Here is a 15339-nt window from a genome sequence, read left to right on the forward strand (position 1 = left end):
TAATTTCAGTGTCTGTGTATTCATTGCTTGGGTATAGACATACAATCAACTTTTGTATGTTTATGTTGGATCCTGAGGCCTTGCTGAACTTATTTATCAGTTCTAAGAGTTTTTTGTAGATTCCCTGGGATTTTTTATATAGAAAACCATGCTATCTGCAAATAGAGTTTGTTTCTTTTTTACCTGCATTAAAAAAATCCTCCTCCCCACTGACTTTTTGCCTTAGGGCTCTGCCTAGAACCTCTAGCACCATTTTGAATAAAAGTGGCTAGAGGGGACCCACTCTTTTTTCCCTAATCTTAGCAGGAAAGCATTTGGTCTTTGACCATTGACTATGGCGTTAGCTTTATTTTTATTTATGTTATTTGAACTGATTTCCAGTTGCCCCCAATTTGTAGAGTTTTTATCCCGGGTTGGTGTTAGATTTGTCAAACGCTTTCTCTGCATCAGGTGATATATCATAGATTTTTCTCCTCTGACTTATGGATGTGGGGCTCACACTGCCTGATTTTAGATGCGGATTCAGCCTTCCACTCTGGGGATAGACCTCAGTGAGTCATGATGTGTGATTCTTTTTACACACTGTTGATCTGTTGCATAAATATTTTGCTAATTTTTACATGTAAGTCAATGAGACACCAGTTTGTATTTTATATTATACGTGTTTTGGTGTTATCTTTACCTGGTTTTTCTATCAGGGTGATGGTGTCACAGGATGGCTTGGAAAACGTTCTATCCTCTGCTCTTTTCAGGAAGAGATTATGTGGAATTTGTGTTAATTCTTCTTTAAACACTTGGTAGAATCCTCCAGTGAAAGCATCTGAACCTGGAGGCTTTTTGTTTGATTTTTTGACGTTTTTAAAGTTGCAATTTCAATGTCCTTAGTAGTCATAGGGCTGTTCAAATGATCACTTTTATGATTGGATGAATTGTGGTAGTTTGTGTTTTTGAGGAATGGGTCTGTTTCATGGGATTTGTCAGATTTTCCCTGTGATTCTCCTCGTTGTCTATAGGGTCTGCAGTGTATCTTCAGCTTCCTTCCTGAGGCTGGTCATTGCTGCTGGTTGAGAAAGTAGATAGCATGTAGTTGGGTCCTGTTTTTTAATCCACTCTGCCAATCTCTGCCTTTTAACTGGTGTATTTAGACCATTTCCAGTTGATGTAACTACATGTATCTTATTACTTGATTTCTGTTTGATATTCAGTTTTTCATTTCTGTTCTCTTTTCCCTCCCTTCCTCTGGGTTACTTGACTGTTTTTCTTTTTTTCAAATTCCATTTTGGTTTATTCGTAGTGCTTTTGAGTGTATGGTTTGCATGGGTGACGAAGGTCCCCCTGTGGCCATCCGTGGGAGGGTGGGCACATTGTTACAGCCTCATGGGGGTGGAGTCCAGGCTCTGCACTGGACTTCTGCTGGTGTGGGTGGATGTGAGTCCACAGCTTTCCTGTGACATCTAATCGGAGTGGAGGGGTCATTCTCTTGCTGGGCCGATGCTTTTCTGGTCCTTGTCAGGAGAGACCAGGATTTCCTGGGGCTTTTGAGACTGTGTGTCCACTGATGTTTCTGGCTGGCCGGCCCCCTCCACCCCAAGCTTATGACTTGTGAGGCAAAAAGAAAGCCGAGGAGACTTGCTGCTGTGCTCCCCCCATTCCTGAGGCCCCCAGCTGGTCCGCTTTCTCCTTTCCATCTTTCAGAATCTGCTTGGGCTGGTTTTTCACACACACAGTGTGCAGGGTTTTTAGTTGTGCTTAGTGGGAAGAATAGGGAAAGTACGTCTACTCCATGTTCCTGGAAGTACTGGTTTGTGGTGTTTTAATTCACTATAATTATGGTACTTTCTTACCCAGCACCAGAAAACTCATATCATTCATATTTTTCTGAGATATTTTATTTGGAACTGGAAAGTAGCAAAAATGGCAATATTATGTCTTTTGGTGTTTTCCACAAAAGATGTTATCTGCATTAAAAGGACAATAACATGCTTACGTTTAGTGGTCACTGTAACTTTTAAGAGAGAACTCGCTCACCTGGGCATGGAGAGCTAACCATAGCCACATGCTCTCAAAGAACGAACCCGAGTGAGGAACGCACTTCTCTGAATGTGGTTTTGGGGGAGTCCCAGCACTGGGCGAGGCTACGGATGTGGTGGCGCGGAGCCCAGCCACGCAGGGAGCATGCACTATTCACGGAGTGTGCGCGGGGCTTGTCTGCGAGGCGCCAGGTGGCAGAGAAGACCACAGGGGCTGAGGAGAGTCACTAAAACGAGGACCACCTCTTCATGTGGTCCGAGGATGGATTCCTGCCCAGGCCAGAGTAGACCTTGGTGTGCCGTCCAGCCAAAGAGGTGTCCTCCACGGTTGTGTTTGCCTCTACACCTCTGGTATTCACCTCCACGTTGTGATGCTTCATTCTAGAAGCACGTGCTTTAATTTGCTGCTCAGCCAGCAAGCACACGGCTGATAAACACCGCAGCTATTAAGCATGTTAATTGCAAAGCCATCGTTAAGATGATTTGTAATGCCACACATCTTGTTATAGCCAATGAGGCTTGAACGGAGGGGGCCTGGGGGCTCAGGTCACTGTTGGAAAGTAAAGTCAGCTACAACTTGCAGCAGATCCAGAGGAGGCTGAGATGTCCTCATCTCCATTGGTCTCCCCGTGGCTGAGACCTCAAAGCTTTGCCCCCAGCACCCCTGGATTGATGATCTCAACAAGCTTTCTTGGAGACTGTAAGAAGCCCAGGCCATGGGTTGGGCACACGGGGCTTGTGGACTGTGGGGGAGGGTATGGGGCTCATTGTCCTCGTCCTCCAAGGGTCACAATCAGGATGAGGGCAATGGCCTGTGGCCAACAGAGAGGGAGGGGCCTGGAGGTGTGGACAGAGCCCTGAGGGACAGAGACACAAGGAGGAGAGGCCATGTGAGGATGGAGGCAGAGACAGGGGGACGGGGCCACAAGCCCAGGAGTGCCTGGGGCTGCCAGAAGCTGAAAGAGGCAGGAAGGATCCTCCCCTAGAGCTTTTGGAGGGAGTGCGGGCCCACCACACCTTGATTTCAGACTCCTGGCCTCCAGCATGTGAGAGAATGAATTTCTGTTTTCTTAAGTCCCCCAGGTTGTGGTACTTTGTTATAGCAACCCCAGGACCCAAGCATATGCACATCTCTCCAGCTGGGTGGGCTCTGTGGACACCAGGAGGAGCTCCTGAATTTCCCATGCATTCACAGGTTCACCTGTTCGCTCATTTATTCTGAGCACCTAGTGGCAGCTGACCAGCTGGCTGCTGGCTGGGCCTGCAGGGAGGAGAGAGAGAGAGAGAGACAGAATAGGAGCCAGATATGCTCCAGCTCCCAGACGCAGGCTGTTTGTTTGGGAGGGAGGACGGGAGCAGAAGAAATTGAGACAGGAGGAGGAGGAAGGATCGGGGCCTCCTGTCGTTGTCTCGAGTGTTCGGAGGTGGGCCCCGGGCTTCGCTCCAAGGACATCGGAGCATCCGGCTGGGCTTCCTTTTCAGTGCTGGTCACCGCGCGTCCCGCTAGGCCAGCGTCGGCGGCTCTGCGCCCCTGTCTCACATGCACTTTTCTCCTGAGCTCTGTCTCCATCCCGTCTGCTAGTGTGCGGGCGAACAGCAGTGCTGCTCATTTCCGAAGAAGCTTCCTCTTTGTGTTTCTTTCCATCAAAAGGGATCTGGGAGGCCTTTTCATCTCCAGTGAAGGAAAAGCCCCAGGAGAAACAACACCATGACCTCGTGCCCCCTTAGGAGGCTGGGGCCATGGTGCTTGTGCAGCTTAATTACAAGCCCTGCCCCCCCATTACATCAGGTCATTGCCATCCTACGACTTGCAAAAAACAAGTTTTCTAAGGGAACCTTAAACATACCCCGCCACTGCACCAGGAAACCTTGAAACACCGGCCTGAACCCTCTTCTAAGTTGGGGGGACATCAGGTGCTGCTGGCTCAGGGCACAGCACACGGCTTTGGTGGGAAGATGGTCCAGCCCCAGCCCCTCTTTGAACTCAGCATCAAAGCATTCACTGATTGAGGGTGATGCATTCAAGGGGGATTCAGATGGGACTTGAGGCCCACTTTCCTTCTGAAAGTCCTTCATTCCCCTGGTTTTATGTGACTGGAAAACCACTTCCCTTCTTTCGGGCTCGCTGAGCATGCGCCTAGCTTTCTCTTGGTCCAAGTGCTTCCAAGCAAATGGTTGCTCCCTTTGGCTGCTCTAGCTATTCCTCCTAAACACGCTCCTCAGCTTTGCTTGGCTCCTATTCCTCATACTGTTTCTAGGCATTGCTTCTTTCTCTGCCCCGGGGTCTTTGCATATGCCATTCCCTTTACCCAGAAAGCCTTTGGTCCTCTTCCATCTGGTTGACCCCTTAACCCTAGTGCAGCTCAGGCATCACTGCAAACACTGGGACCCTTCCCCACCGACTGGGGCCCCTCTCTCCTGTGTCCTACTCCTTGGTCCTGACTTCGGACATTAGGATTGCTCTGCTTCTCACCTCCAGGGCCCTGCCCCATTAGCGGTGTGGCCCTGGTAAGCAATCGATGGGCTCGCAAAGAGGCCTGGGGGTATCTGCAAGCCCACGTGCCACGTCCGCGGTGCTGCTCACGCGCCATCCCGAGCTACAGTTCATGTGTCCTCCTGACAACAAAACACACAGTATCATTTCGATAAAATAATTAAGGGCAAAACATAATCTGAGTTTCAGGGACACTTTAAAAGAAAATTATATATTAAAAAAAGGAAAGTAACTTTTAGAAAGACACAACAACCGTTGGGGAGAAGCAGTGTTCTTAAGAGACTGAAAAGTAATTGAGCAGCAAATTATACCTTCCAGATGGCGCCTTCAGAGTCCCACACACGGTCCCACGGAAAGGAGGTGTTCGCAGGAGAAGAGTATAAAAGCTACGGAAACACAATCATCCCCGTAAATGTGGATGGGAGGAGCGGTGGAAGTGTGCGGCTTTCTCTGTCCCGAGAAACGTTCAAGACGCGGATGAGAAGCATTGCATCTGCAGGCCCCTGCCACCGTCTGCCCGAGACCTGAATATTCATGGGCAAATTTATCTGTCTAAATCAGGCTGTGCTTTAATTCCAGAGAAAGTGGTTCTGATTGTGCTAGAGATGGAGGTCTGTGTCCGGCCCTGGAGGCTCCTTCTCCCTCATACAGAAGACATCAGGGGGCCCCACAAAGCCGTGGCCCCCCGCCTCCCAGGCCCCTCCCCCCAGGCCCTCCCCGCCCCCACCCTCACCCCTCCACAGCCCGCACTACAGGCTTCTGCTCTTTGTCAAGTGGAAACCCTCAGGCTCCAGGACGGCTGCGGCTGGAGGCCCCGGCGTTCCTGCCGTCCCTGCTGGAGTGATAAGCACACCTGTTTCCTCAGGTCCCGCTGCAGGACTGGGGTGCTCCTGCCCTGCTGGGGGGGCCGCGGCCCAGCCAGGCCATCTCCGGGCTTGCCCTCAGCTGGAGGAGCCCGCCTGGCATCATGGGGGGTGCCAACGGGTGCCCAGTCCCGCCCACCCCGGGCGAGCTCCCCTGAGACGTCTTCTTCCTGGGACCACACGTCTCCCTTCATGCCCCCTCCAGGGCCATCGGAGAAGGATCGTGGGGACCCGACCTTCCCCGGGGAGCTGTGCCTTCCCTCACCCACCATGCTGCCCACTCTGACGCCGGTTTTATTTAGTGGGCATCCCAGTCCCGTAATGGAGCCCGGCACATAGTAGGTTCTCAATAAATATGGGCTGAAGGAATGACAGTCTATGCCTTACATTTTACAAATACTTAAGATTTTGATTTGTTTCTCCATAAAGTTACTGTGTGTGCACAATGACTTACTGTCATCCATAAAACGTTGCCTTTGTTCGTTTAGTGGTATTTACGTTTAGTCATCAGGTTGCTAAAATCCTGTGAAGGAGAAAGACCGCAGGCCCCACCTGGCCCGGGAGCAGGGGGGCTACTGACGCCCTTTTGTCCCCACCGCTGGGCTGGACCCTTGTTCACTGGGATTAGGGCGCAGCTGATAAGGCTTTGCTCTGATAAAGTAACTAGTGGATACCAGCTCCGATTCAGTGAACTTCCACTAGCAAGGGCTCCGTTAACTTAGGAACGCGGTGCGCCGTGCACAGAGCACCTGCGGAAGCTAAAGGGTTTCACAGCAGGATGGAGGCACCAGCCAGGCCCGCGCGGCGCTTCTGCAGACAACCCTGGGGATGCGTGCCGGCCTTGGGGGTGAAGGAATAACATCGAGAATGCGCAACAGGCCATGAGGCCTCAGTGTGCACCTCGGAGGCAAGCGGCGTGTTTCCCCTACGTTATACTCAGAGTTAAGTTGCACTTAACCTTGCTACCAAAAGTTATAATGGGGCTTTGCGTTCACGTATCACTCTAAAACTTCAAGCTTTTCAGAAAGGCTTGTGCTGTGTTGTTCTTTGTTTCCTAACAGGGACACAGCCGTCCGGTAGCCGGGATCAGCCTCCTGCACTTGCCGCTCTGGACCCTGATGTCCACGTCCTTCCAGCGCAGGTGCTCCCCGGGCTGGCGTGGCTCCCGCGTGGCACCTCTGGATGGCGTTGGTGGTGGATGCGAGGGGGTGAGGGAGGGGCCTGGCCGGGGCGGGGTGGGGGACGCTTCCTGTCCTTCCTGTCACTGCTTTGTGTGACTAGGAACCGCCTGCTGTGGTGAAGAGATTTAAGAGGACTTCTACTGCAGGAGGACAGGACGTGTGGCTTCTGAGAAGAGCAGAAGTCCTAGTGAGGGGACAGCTCGTCGTTTTAAGGCCCATGTGTCATGGGCCCCATTTCTGCGATCTGGAGCCACCGTTCATAGGGGACGTGTGGAGGGAGCCATATTTTACCGTTATATAAAGGAAACATTAAAAAAATGCAGACCTTGAGGGATAAAAATGGACTTTTAAGAAAATGTGCTTTTTTTTTAAACCAAAAGAAAAAGTGAAACCACCTTTTTCCAGCTGGAAGGAAAAAGAGCCACAAATAAACAGGAAAAAAAAAAAAAAAAACAAGTGGCAGAGTAATATTCTCCCAGATCCCTTGGAAATGTTTTAAAGGCAAGATAATAGTTTATTTTATTTTAAAATGATCAGTTTTTAGTGTTAAATTAAATGTCAACTTGCAAGAGAGATTCTGTAGTGCAAATGATCCTGCTATTTTGGGATAAACACAACCTGACAATGGTACCCTTGTTTTAATTAAAGCCAGAGACCCCGCCGAGCGGGGGCTCCCTTTTCTCAGGGATTTCCATTAGCAGGTGCTCTGTGCTCACAGGGAGCGATTGGAATTAAATTGTCTCCACGGGCTGCTTCATGCTTTGCATTTATTAGCCCTGGCTAATCTCTCCCCTCTGCCCCCGCCTCTAGGGTACATTTGGTCCTTCATTCATTTGAGAGTTTCTGAGCGTTGTCAGCAAGCAGAGAGCCTCCCGTCCTGTCCCAGGGCTGACAGCGAGGGCTGGTTTTCCCTCCACACACACACTTCCTTGAAGACCCCTCAGGCTGCCCTGTGTGAGCAGATGCGCCCAGGAACAGGCCCACAGCCGTGTGCATCTGCATCGGCCATGGCGATGGTGACCTTGACCATTGACCTACACCCCAAAGACGGGGCCAACAGGATGGAGCTTAGCTGCTGCCGCCGAGGCTTGGCCGGTGGCCGTGTGCACCCTGTTCCATTTCCAGGGAGGACTGAGCTCCTCTCGACCATTGCAAGAGCAAGGCTAGCCCAGCTTTCACCAAAGAATTATCTGGGGGCTTTTCTACCATCTTTGAAGTTGGACAAACTCAGTGGAGGGGGGACGTGACAACACAAATAGGACAGCAGAGCAGAAGAGATGTCTGGTCACCTGTCCTTTGCTCAAAGCCCCACAAACAGCCCAGTGTGCTGAGGAACACAGGGACAGGGCTGACCGTGTGGTCCCGGTCATGTGCCTTGCATGTGGCACCTGCGGACCCGACGTCCAAGGCAGGCACTGCTCATGACCACAGTGAGGGAGGGTCATGGACCTCTCTGATGCTCCACTGAGGCTGTAGGACCTGGTGCCCTCATGGGCGCCCAGAGGGCACAATAAGGCCTGATAGCCGGCCAAGAGCCGAGTGCGCCCCGGAGCAGGGCCAGGGGGTGAGGCGTGGTCCCTGGGCCCTGCCTTGGTGTTCAGAAGACCAGCAGAGGAGGTTGCCAGCCTGTGGGACGGCGTGGGCCTGCCCCTTCGTAAGGGCAAGGCGGTCATTTTCCCGTCCCTGCACCCACGAGGGCACACACGTGGGCCGCTTCTTGTCCTTCCCTACCGTCCAGATCACAGAGTCCTTCCTTCAAGATGTGTGGCCATCCTTTTACAGATCCCAGGGGCTCCTGGAAAGAGCCGTCAGCTCAAGCACAGAGCATATTTACAGAGCACCTTCTGTGTCCCAGGCATGTCACACAATGTGCTCTTTGACTCAGGACCAAAGGGGACCAGCTTCTATTGCCCTCCACTGCAGATAAGGAAGTGGGTCCTTTGCCCAGAGACACACGCCTAGCAGACAGCTGAGCTGAGATTTGAACCTGTGCCGGCCTGATCCAAAGCCCGAGACTTCCTTCCAAAACACCCACAGCCCGTGGGGCCTGGACCAGCTGCCTGCCCTTGCCAGGCCCTGGTTCACGGTGGACATGAGGGTCAGCCCCGGGAACTGAGGCCAAGTCCACAGCCAGAGCTTGAGGGCAGCTTTTGCCATCACTGTGGTTGTCCCCCAACCGCTCCCCACTGGCTGACTTGTGGCGGCATTTCCCAGCTCACTCTATTCGGGGGCCCCGGGTGAGGCTCCCTTGTTAACCTGGGTCTATAAGCAATCATCTTTAAGGTCACCCCATGCCGCGGGACCATGATTCCTGCTACACAGATCAGAATTTTAGTCCTGAAATCACATTCCTGAGGAACAGTTTAGGAACCTAAATAACTTTTCACTTAGCCTTGCTTGGAGGCTGTGAATGCCAATAGGCAGCCTTGAACCCCGGCTTACCTGGGATCAGTTTATGGCTCGGGAAATGATCTGTTTCCTAAGGCACCAGCCGGCAGAACCGCTGACGTTTTCTCTTCTCGTTGGATGACACGGTTTGACAGGGGCTCGAATTTCTGAGCCTATGGTTCCGGCACATCCTTTGCAACGAGGACTGTGGTCTGTGTGCGTTGGTTCATTTCTCGGAGAAGAGCAGCGGCGTCCAGACAGAAAGCGGGTGAATCGCTAGTAAAGAGGGGGCTCATCTGCACGGCGGGCAGGCCTTCCAGCGGAGGGGACAGGCCTGGTCTGAACCGCGGGCGGTGCAGCCAGAAGGACTGTCCTGGGAAGACGTCATCCCACTGCTGTCATCCTGGTCACTTTTGGGAAATCAGTTCCAACTGGGAAAATGAGTTACGTTGCCCTCCCCTCTGTCACGGTGTGATTTCTGCGGGGGGAGTCCCCCCTTCTGGGAAGCTCCCGGGGCCAAGCTCTCTGCTGGCTGTCCTCTGGGGTCTGGTCACCACGGCCAGGCCTGCTCTGAGGAGCCTGACGCTCTCCAGCCGTGAGCGCGCCGTGAGCCGCCGCCTGGAGAGCCCGAGAGGAGTGGACATTTTATCTGCTCCTCACAGAAGGCTGTCATTAATAAAGAAACGTTTACTGTCACTTCTGGAGGAATAACGACATTAAAGACGTTTGATACTTAAAATCATGTTTACGTTGTCTGTGAAAATGTGATCAGTACGCCCACAAAAGCCGCGGGGAAGCTGCCTTCTGCTAAGGGGAAGATGCTGGGCCTGGTCTGGAAAGACCCCCGACACCTGGGCTGCGCTGCCCGCAGGACGCCCTGTCCCTCTGGCCGGTCCCCCCCCTGTCCGGCACGGCCACGGCCCAGTGGCCCCGGCTCGCCGCTGTCCCCCCTCCCTCACCGCCAGGGCCCCTGGGCCCGCACCACCAGCTTGCAGCTCAGTTGTGGCTCTAATTTGGTAACAGGCCAGTGGAAATGGGTATGAGTGTGGCTTCAGGGGTCAGGAGGAGATTCTGGGGCTGCTGGAGGGGGCAGCAGGCTGCTGGGGGGCGGCAGCATTTCTGTGCAGATTTGCTGATGCAAATGAACGAGGAGGCAGAAAGGGACCTTGTGGCTCTCCTCTGCGTCTCCTTGAAGTCTTGAGTGATCAAAATGCAAATACCCATAAACAAGGAAGTGGAAACAGGCCGGAGCTCTATTTTTGGCAGAGGCCAACAGGGCACACTGTTCTTCCTGATGCCACCGGGGTGCAAATCAGCCCACCTGAGCCTGGGATGCTCCAGAGAGGCCTGGTTTGCTGCGGGTGGGTGACATGGAGGTCATCAGGCCACAGCGCAGGGATGTGGGGGTCATGGAGGGTCTCAGGGGGCAATGGGGTCCTGCTGTCTGCCGAGCACATCAGGAGCGCTTGGTCCCTGGGCTCCAGTGTAGCTATGGGGAGGCCCTGCGGCGGGCTCCCTGATGGTCCCCAGCGAGGGGCCTGGCGGCCTAGTGGGGTGGCGGGGGTGACCTGAGCAGGCATTGGAATCCCTGCTGCTCCCCCCAGGTGCCCCGCTTCCTTACCTGCCCAAGCTGAGGATGAGCTTGCTGCCCTGGGGCACCGCTCAGCTCACGGTCACCACGGCATTGTTCCGGGGGGCCAGGTCCCTACCGGCTGCTCGCTGCGGACCGATGAGGCCGGGAACACGGTGCTGGGGGAGACAGGGCCCCGTGTGGTGCTGGAGGCCCATGCGGGCAGGGCTGCTCTCAGTGCCCGCACCAGCCTCACCGCAGTGGCGCCCAGCACAAGAGGGGCTGGCTGGGAACTGGCTCCTGACTTCGCCTGCCTTTGGGAGGGGAAGCAGGATCCCAAAGACCCTCACAGCCGAGCTCCAAGAAAGGAGCCACATTTGCCCGCTTCCTTCCCAGTCTCTGTGGGGTCACTAGGGTGTGATGTATTGACTTGTTCCTTGAATAAGTCTTTGCATAAAACAATATTTAGATATCAGCCCTAAATTTTCAATTACAACTAACAAAGCTAATTAAGGGTAATCAGGAAGCCCTTTATTAGCCACAAAGACATTACAGGGAACTTCTAATATAGGAAAATAATGAAAGATCAATACCGGCCAGTGGACAAAACTCAGTGTGACAAATCAACGGGGACTTGCTTGAAAGTAGAATATTTTACACCTGTAAGGCAAATTAATCTGAGTGTCAATAAGGAAAAACAATTACAAAATGGAAATTAGCCAAATGTTCCGACAGGACACATGAGGGAACAGACCTTGAGGAGCGGTGGCCAATGCTGGTGGAAGCGGCGAGCGCTGGGACGGCCAGGAGAAGTGGGTAATTCCCCAAAGCCGGTCTGCCAACCTGGGGCTGTCATCTTAGTCCGTATCCCAGGTCCTAACACATGGTGCCTGGGGAGTGAAAACCCTCTCCGATTTCTCACAGAGTTGATGGATAAGTAAGGTTCACTTAGAAACTTCAAGTGTATTTTAGGGACTTTGCAGCGTAATATCAAGTGGCGTTGAGATTTGGGCTACTTGATACACGGAGGTGCGTTACTCTCTTGATTTCTAGTTTACCATTACTTAGCGTTATATTAATATTCTGAATATAAATCCCAAGTATATGCAGGGAGGAGGGGCAGATGGCCCCAGTGACTAGGAATGCACTGCAGGGAGTGCTAAAGCTCGGCGCTAACCCCGAGCAGAGAGCTCCGTGCACGAGCAGCAGGTTTAATAGACTTAAGGAGGCTGGTGTGAAGTTGGCCTGAGGACGGTCATTTGCGGGAACCTTGGCTTAAACTAGCAGCAGGCAGAGGTACTGGGGGCTCCTCATCCCTGTGGGGGGAACATTAACCAAGACAAGTCTGGAGGGTTTCTGTCACACTTAATCCAGCCCCTCAGATGACAGTCCTCCCGCTATCTCCAGGGACTTACGGGTGCTAGAGGTTGTGGGGGCTTCCGTGGGGGGAGTGACTCTGGAAGCACACAACAGGGACAGCAAGCTGGGACTTGGGTCCAGGAAGGCTTCTTGGAAGGAGCGGCATCTAGGATGAGACCTGCAGGGGTCTAGAAGTGAGGCAGAAGAGGGAGAGGAAGGGATGGAGGGCCTGCCAGGCCCGGAGCAGGGAGCCTGACGCGCTGGGGAAAGCACACAGCTCAGGCCTGCCAGAGCAGCTCGGATGGGTAAAGTAGAGGCAGGCCAGGGGAGTCTCCAACGTAGAAGCCGGGCGTGTTGGGGACATGGGGCATGCTCTCTGCAGCACCCCACGCGGGCCCCTCCTGCGCCCGGGATGCAGGGGCTCACACAAGCCCCGTGCCCCACGTCTTGTTGGTCTGGGTTCATTCCTGGAATTTTGAAACAAAGGGAAACTGCAACCCTGGAGGTTATGTTCTCGAGCCTCTTTGGTCAGGAGAGACCGAGCACTTACCACCCCGACCGAGGGCCCGGCGTGAGGCGTGGATGTCCTGTGACCCGAGAGAATGCAGCACGGAGTCTTGTCTCAAACAGGAACACCCACACTCGGCGTTCAGAGGTCCGAGGAGGTCGCTTCCCTCCAGGTGAGCGGGCTGATGGAGAAAGGGCTTTCGAGGGTTTGTGCCCAAGCAGGGTCGAGGATGCAGCTGGGCCTTCATTGGACGCCGGGGGGCGGGAGGCGCTGGGGGGCCTGGGAGGAGCGGGGGGGGGAGAGGAGTGCCGCCAGGAAGGGGATGGTGGTGGTCCTCGGATGACGTCGACAGGCCAGAGCTGTCTGCACAGGCTGGTGTCCCATTCGGAGGAGGGTGGTGGGGCCTCTCCCGCACAGGTGGGTCTCAGAGACTGTGAGCTACTTCCTCAGGCCCCGGCGGCGAGGAAGAGCTGCATCCAGAGATGGAATTCCCTCCCTGCCAGAGGCGTCCAGGCCCCATGAAAGCAAAGGGCCACCTTCGGGGACAAAGAATGAGGCTGCGGGGCAGGCTGGGGGAGGGGAGTGAGGCCTTTGGGAAAGTGTGCAGGCTGGGGGTGGGGAGGTACTGTGATGTGGAGGACCCCCCAAGCCTGAGGGGTGTATGGACAGGAGGGGGTAGGGGGGGCACCTCTCATGGGCGGTGCTGCCCTTGGCAAGCTCTGTGAGCACCCCAGAGCTGCGGGGACCTGCAGTGGGCCCGGGGGGGAGTGGGGAGCACCTCCCAGGAAGAAGAGGGAGGGGCCTCTCAGGACGGGCGGATCCGAGAGGGCGCTCGCCACCCCTAGCCCTGGTCAGGGCCAGTGTGTTTAGGACCCACCCACCAGCCGACAAACTTGGGGAGCATCGTTTCTTGCTCCCGATTATTCAGTGACGACCAAGTACGGACTGCGGAGCAAAGCCATGTGCCTGGCGGGCAGCGAGAGTAGCCTGCAGGCTCAGGGGGTGCAAACCCAGTGGTGCTCCGGAGGCTGGTGGGCCGACAGCCAAGTCCTGCCTCAGCCAGCGCCGCACGACACTGTTAGCATGGGACCCTAGCGTCCGCCGCCGCCACGAGGGCCCCAACTCGCTCTGGATGCCCCGAAACCAGGAATTCATCTCCCTCCCACGGGTTTTCTCTGCAAAGGTTGGAGTGCTGCCATAATTTATAAGCTGCAAGAAGAGGTGCATTTTATTGATTTCTGGAGTGTGCTGAATCTTTCTAAGCTCATGCATAATAAATGGGCTTTGATTTTTTTCCCCCAAAGTTACAGGTAGAGTTGCTGGGAGTGTAACTAAATGTCATATGAGATGCACACCTCGCAGAGAAGCCGACGGTGGTCCTGACGGAGAAGGAAGGTCCCGGCCCCGTTGGGTGAGGCTGGGGGGAGGGGTGTGGAGCTCCTCATTGCCCCAGGGCTGGCTGTGACCTTGCCCCTGGCTGCACCTTTGACCTCGGGGCTCCAAAGTCATAGCCCAGTGGCCATATTTTCACTGGTAGCTTTGCCAAAGGCAGGTGTGCATCTGAACGCGGAGAGGGTGGGTGGAACCTCAGTCACACCCCCAGTTCCACCCCAGGGCCTTAGCAGCGCCTTCATCTCTGAGGCTCTATTCAACTTTAAGATTTTTAGAGCTAAGTTTCTATTTTCTATTTGTTTTTATCTTATAAAAGCTGTTGCCCAAACCTACCTCACTAATCCTGGCGATGCCCATGTGCACGGCACACAGGACACAAAGGGGCAGCCACCCTCTCCCGCCGTCCTGAGACCGTTTGGTCCCTGGGGTTGTATTTTGTTTGAGCTCAGGGACGAGAAAGGAATTTGGCTCAGTTGGATTCTTTCCCTTAGCCTCGCCCTTCATCGTCCGTCCTCCCACTGGAGGTCAGTGCCCCTGCCCAGTGATACCAACGCTCGAGACTGCTGAGAGGAGTGGTCCAGGGTAACTGCTCCAGCCCGATTCTCCTTGCAGCAGCTCCAGTCTTTGGAGAACGCGTGGCCCCTGCTTCTCTGAAGAGCCTGGGAGTTAGGGGAGCAGAGATACGTTCTCCTCGGAGGAACAAAGTCCCTGGGCTGGGGAGGGGGGAGAGTGACCCCCCAGGGCACAGGGACAGCACCTGCCCTCTGGGCAGGCCTCAGATGGCTCATTGGACTGGACAGCGGGCAGGCAGGGGCCAGCCCCGAGAACGCCACGTCCCACTGTGTCGCCGAGGGCTTGTCACAGACCCTGCTGCTTGGAGCACGCCACGCCCAAGGAAATTTCTGCAGAGTCTCCTCCTGCGTTATTCTGAAGACATCTTGTCCAAGGCTGTTCAACACAGTGTTGTTTGTCATGCTTTCAGAGCATCGCAAGCAACCCAATGTCCAAACAGAGGACTGAGGAAGTAAATTATTATATATCAATAACAAGGGACTTTGTAGAAGTGGATGAAGAGGAGGATGCAGATCTATTTTCCTTCTGTGGCAAGAGCCTCTCCATGGGCGGTTGGAGCTGCAGCGGAGGCCGGTTATTGGATTACGGCTTTCACTTCTTCACATCCCCTTTCTGCCGTGTGACCTTGCAGACCCTGGGGGGACGGTGGGGTAAGCTCATGCCCACCTGTGGCCAATGGAGTGTGAGCGGACGTGGCACAGAATGTGCCAGACCTGTGTGGCCTGGCTCTGTGCTGCGGGGCTCTGGGGCCAGAGCAGAGGTGGGGGGCTGCCCCGCGGGGCCCGGCCCGCTCAGCGGACACACTGGGGGCCTGCAGAGCCAGGAGCTGGAGAGTAAAGCCACTGGCATTTGAGATGATTTACTGTGCAGTAATTATAGTAACAGCCGGCTCAGATGGAGAATCACACAACACCCTATGCTGTGTGATCCTGCATTCGTGAGGAAAGCCGCTGTCTATGTTCATGAAGGTTCCTCTCCATG

This window comes from Halichoerus grypus, chromosome 7, assembly GCF_964656455.1.
Source record: "Halichoerus grypus chromosome 7, mHalGry1.hap1.1, whole genome shotgun sequence".
NCBI classification, from domain to species: Eukaryota; Metazoa; Chordata; class Mammalia; order Carnivora; family Phocidae; genus Halichoerus; species Halichoerus grypus.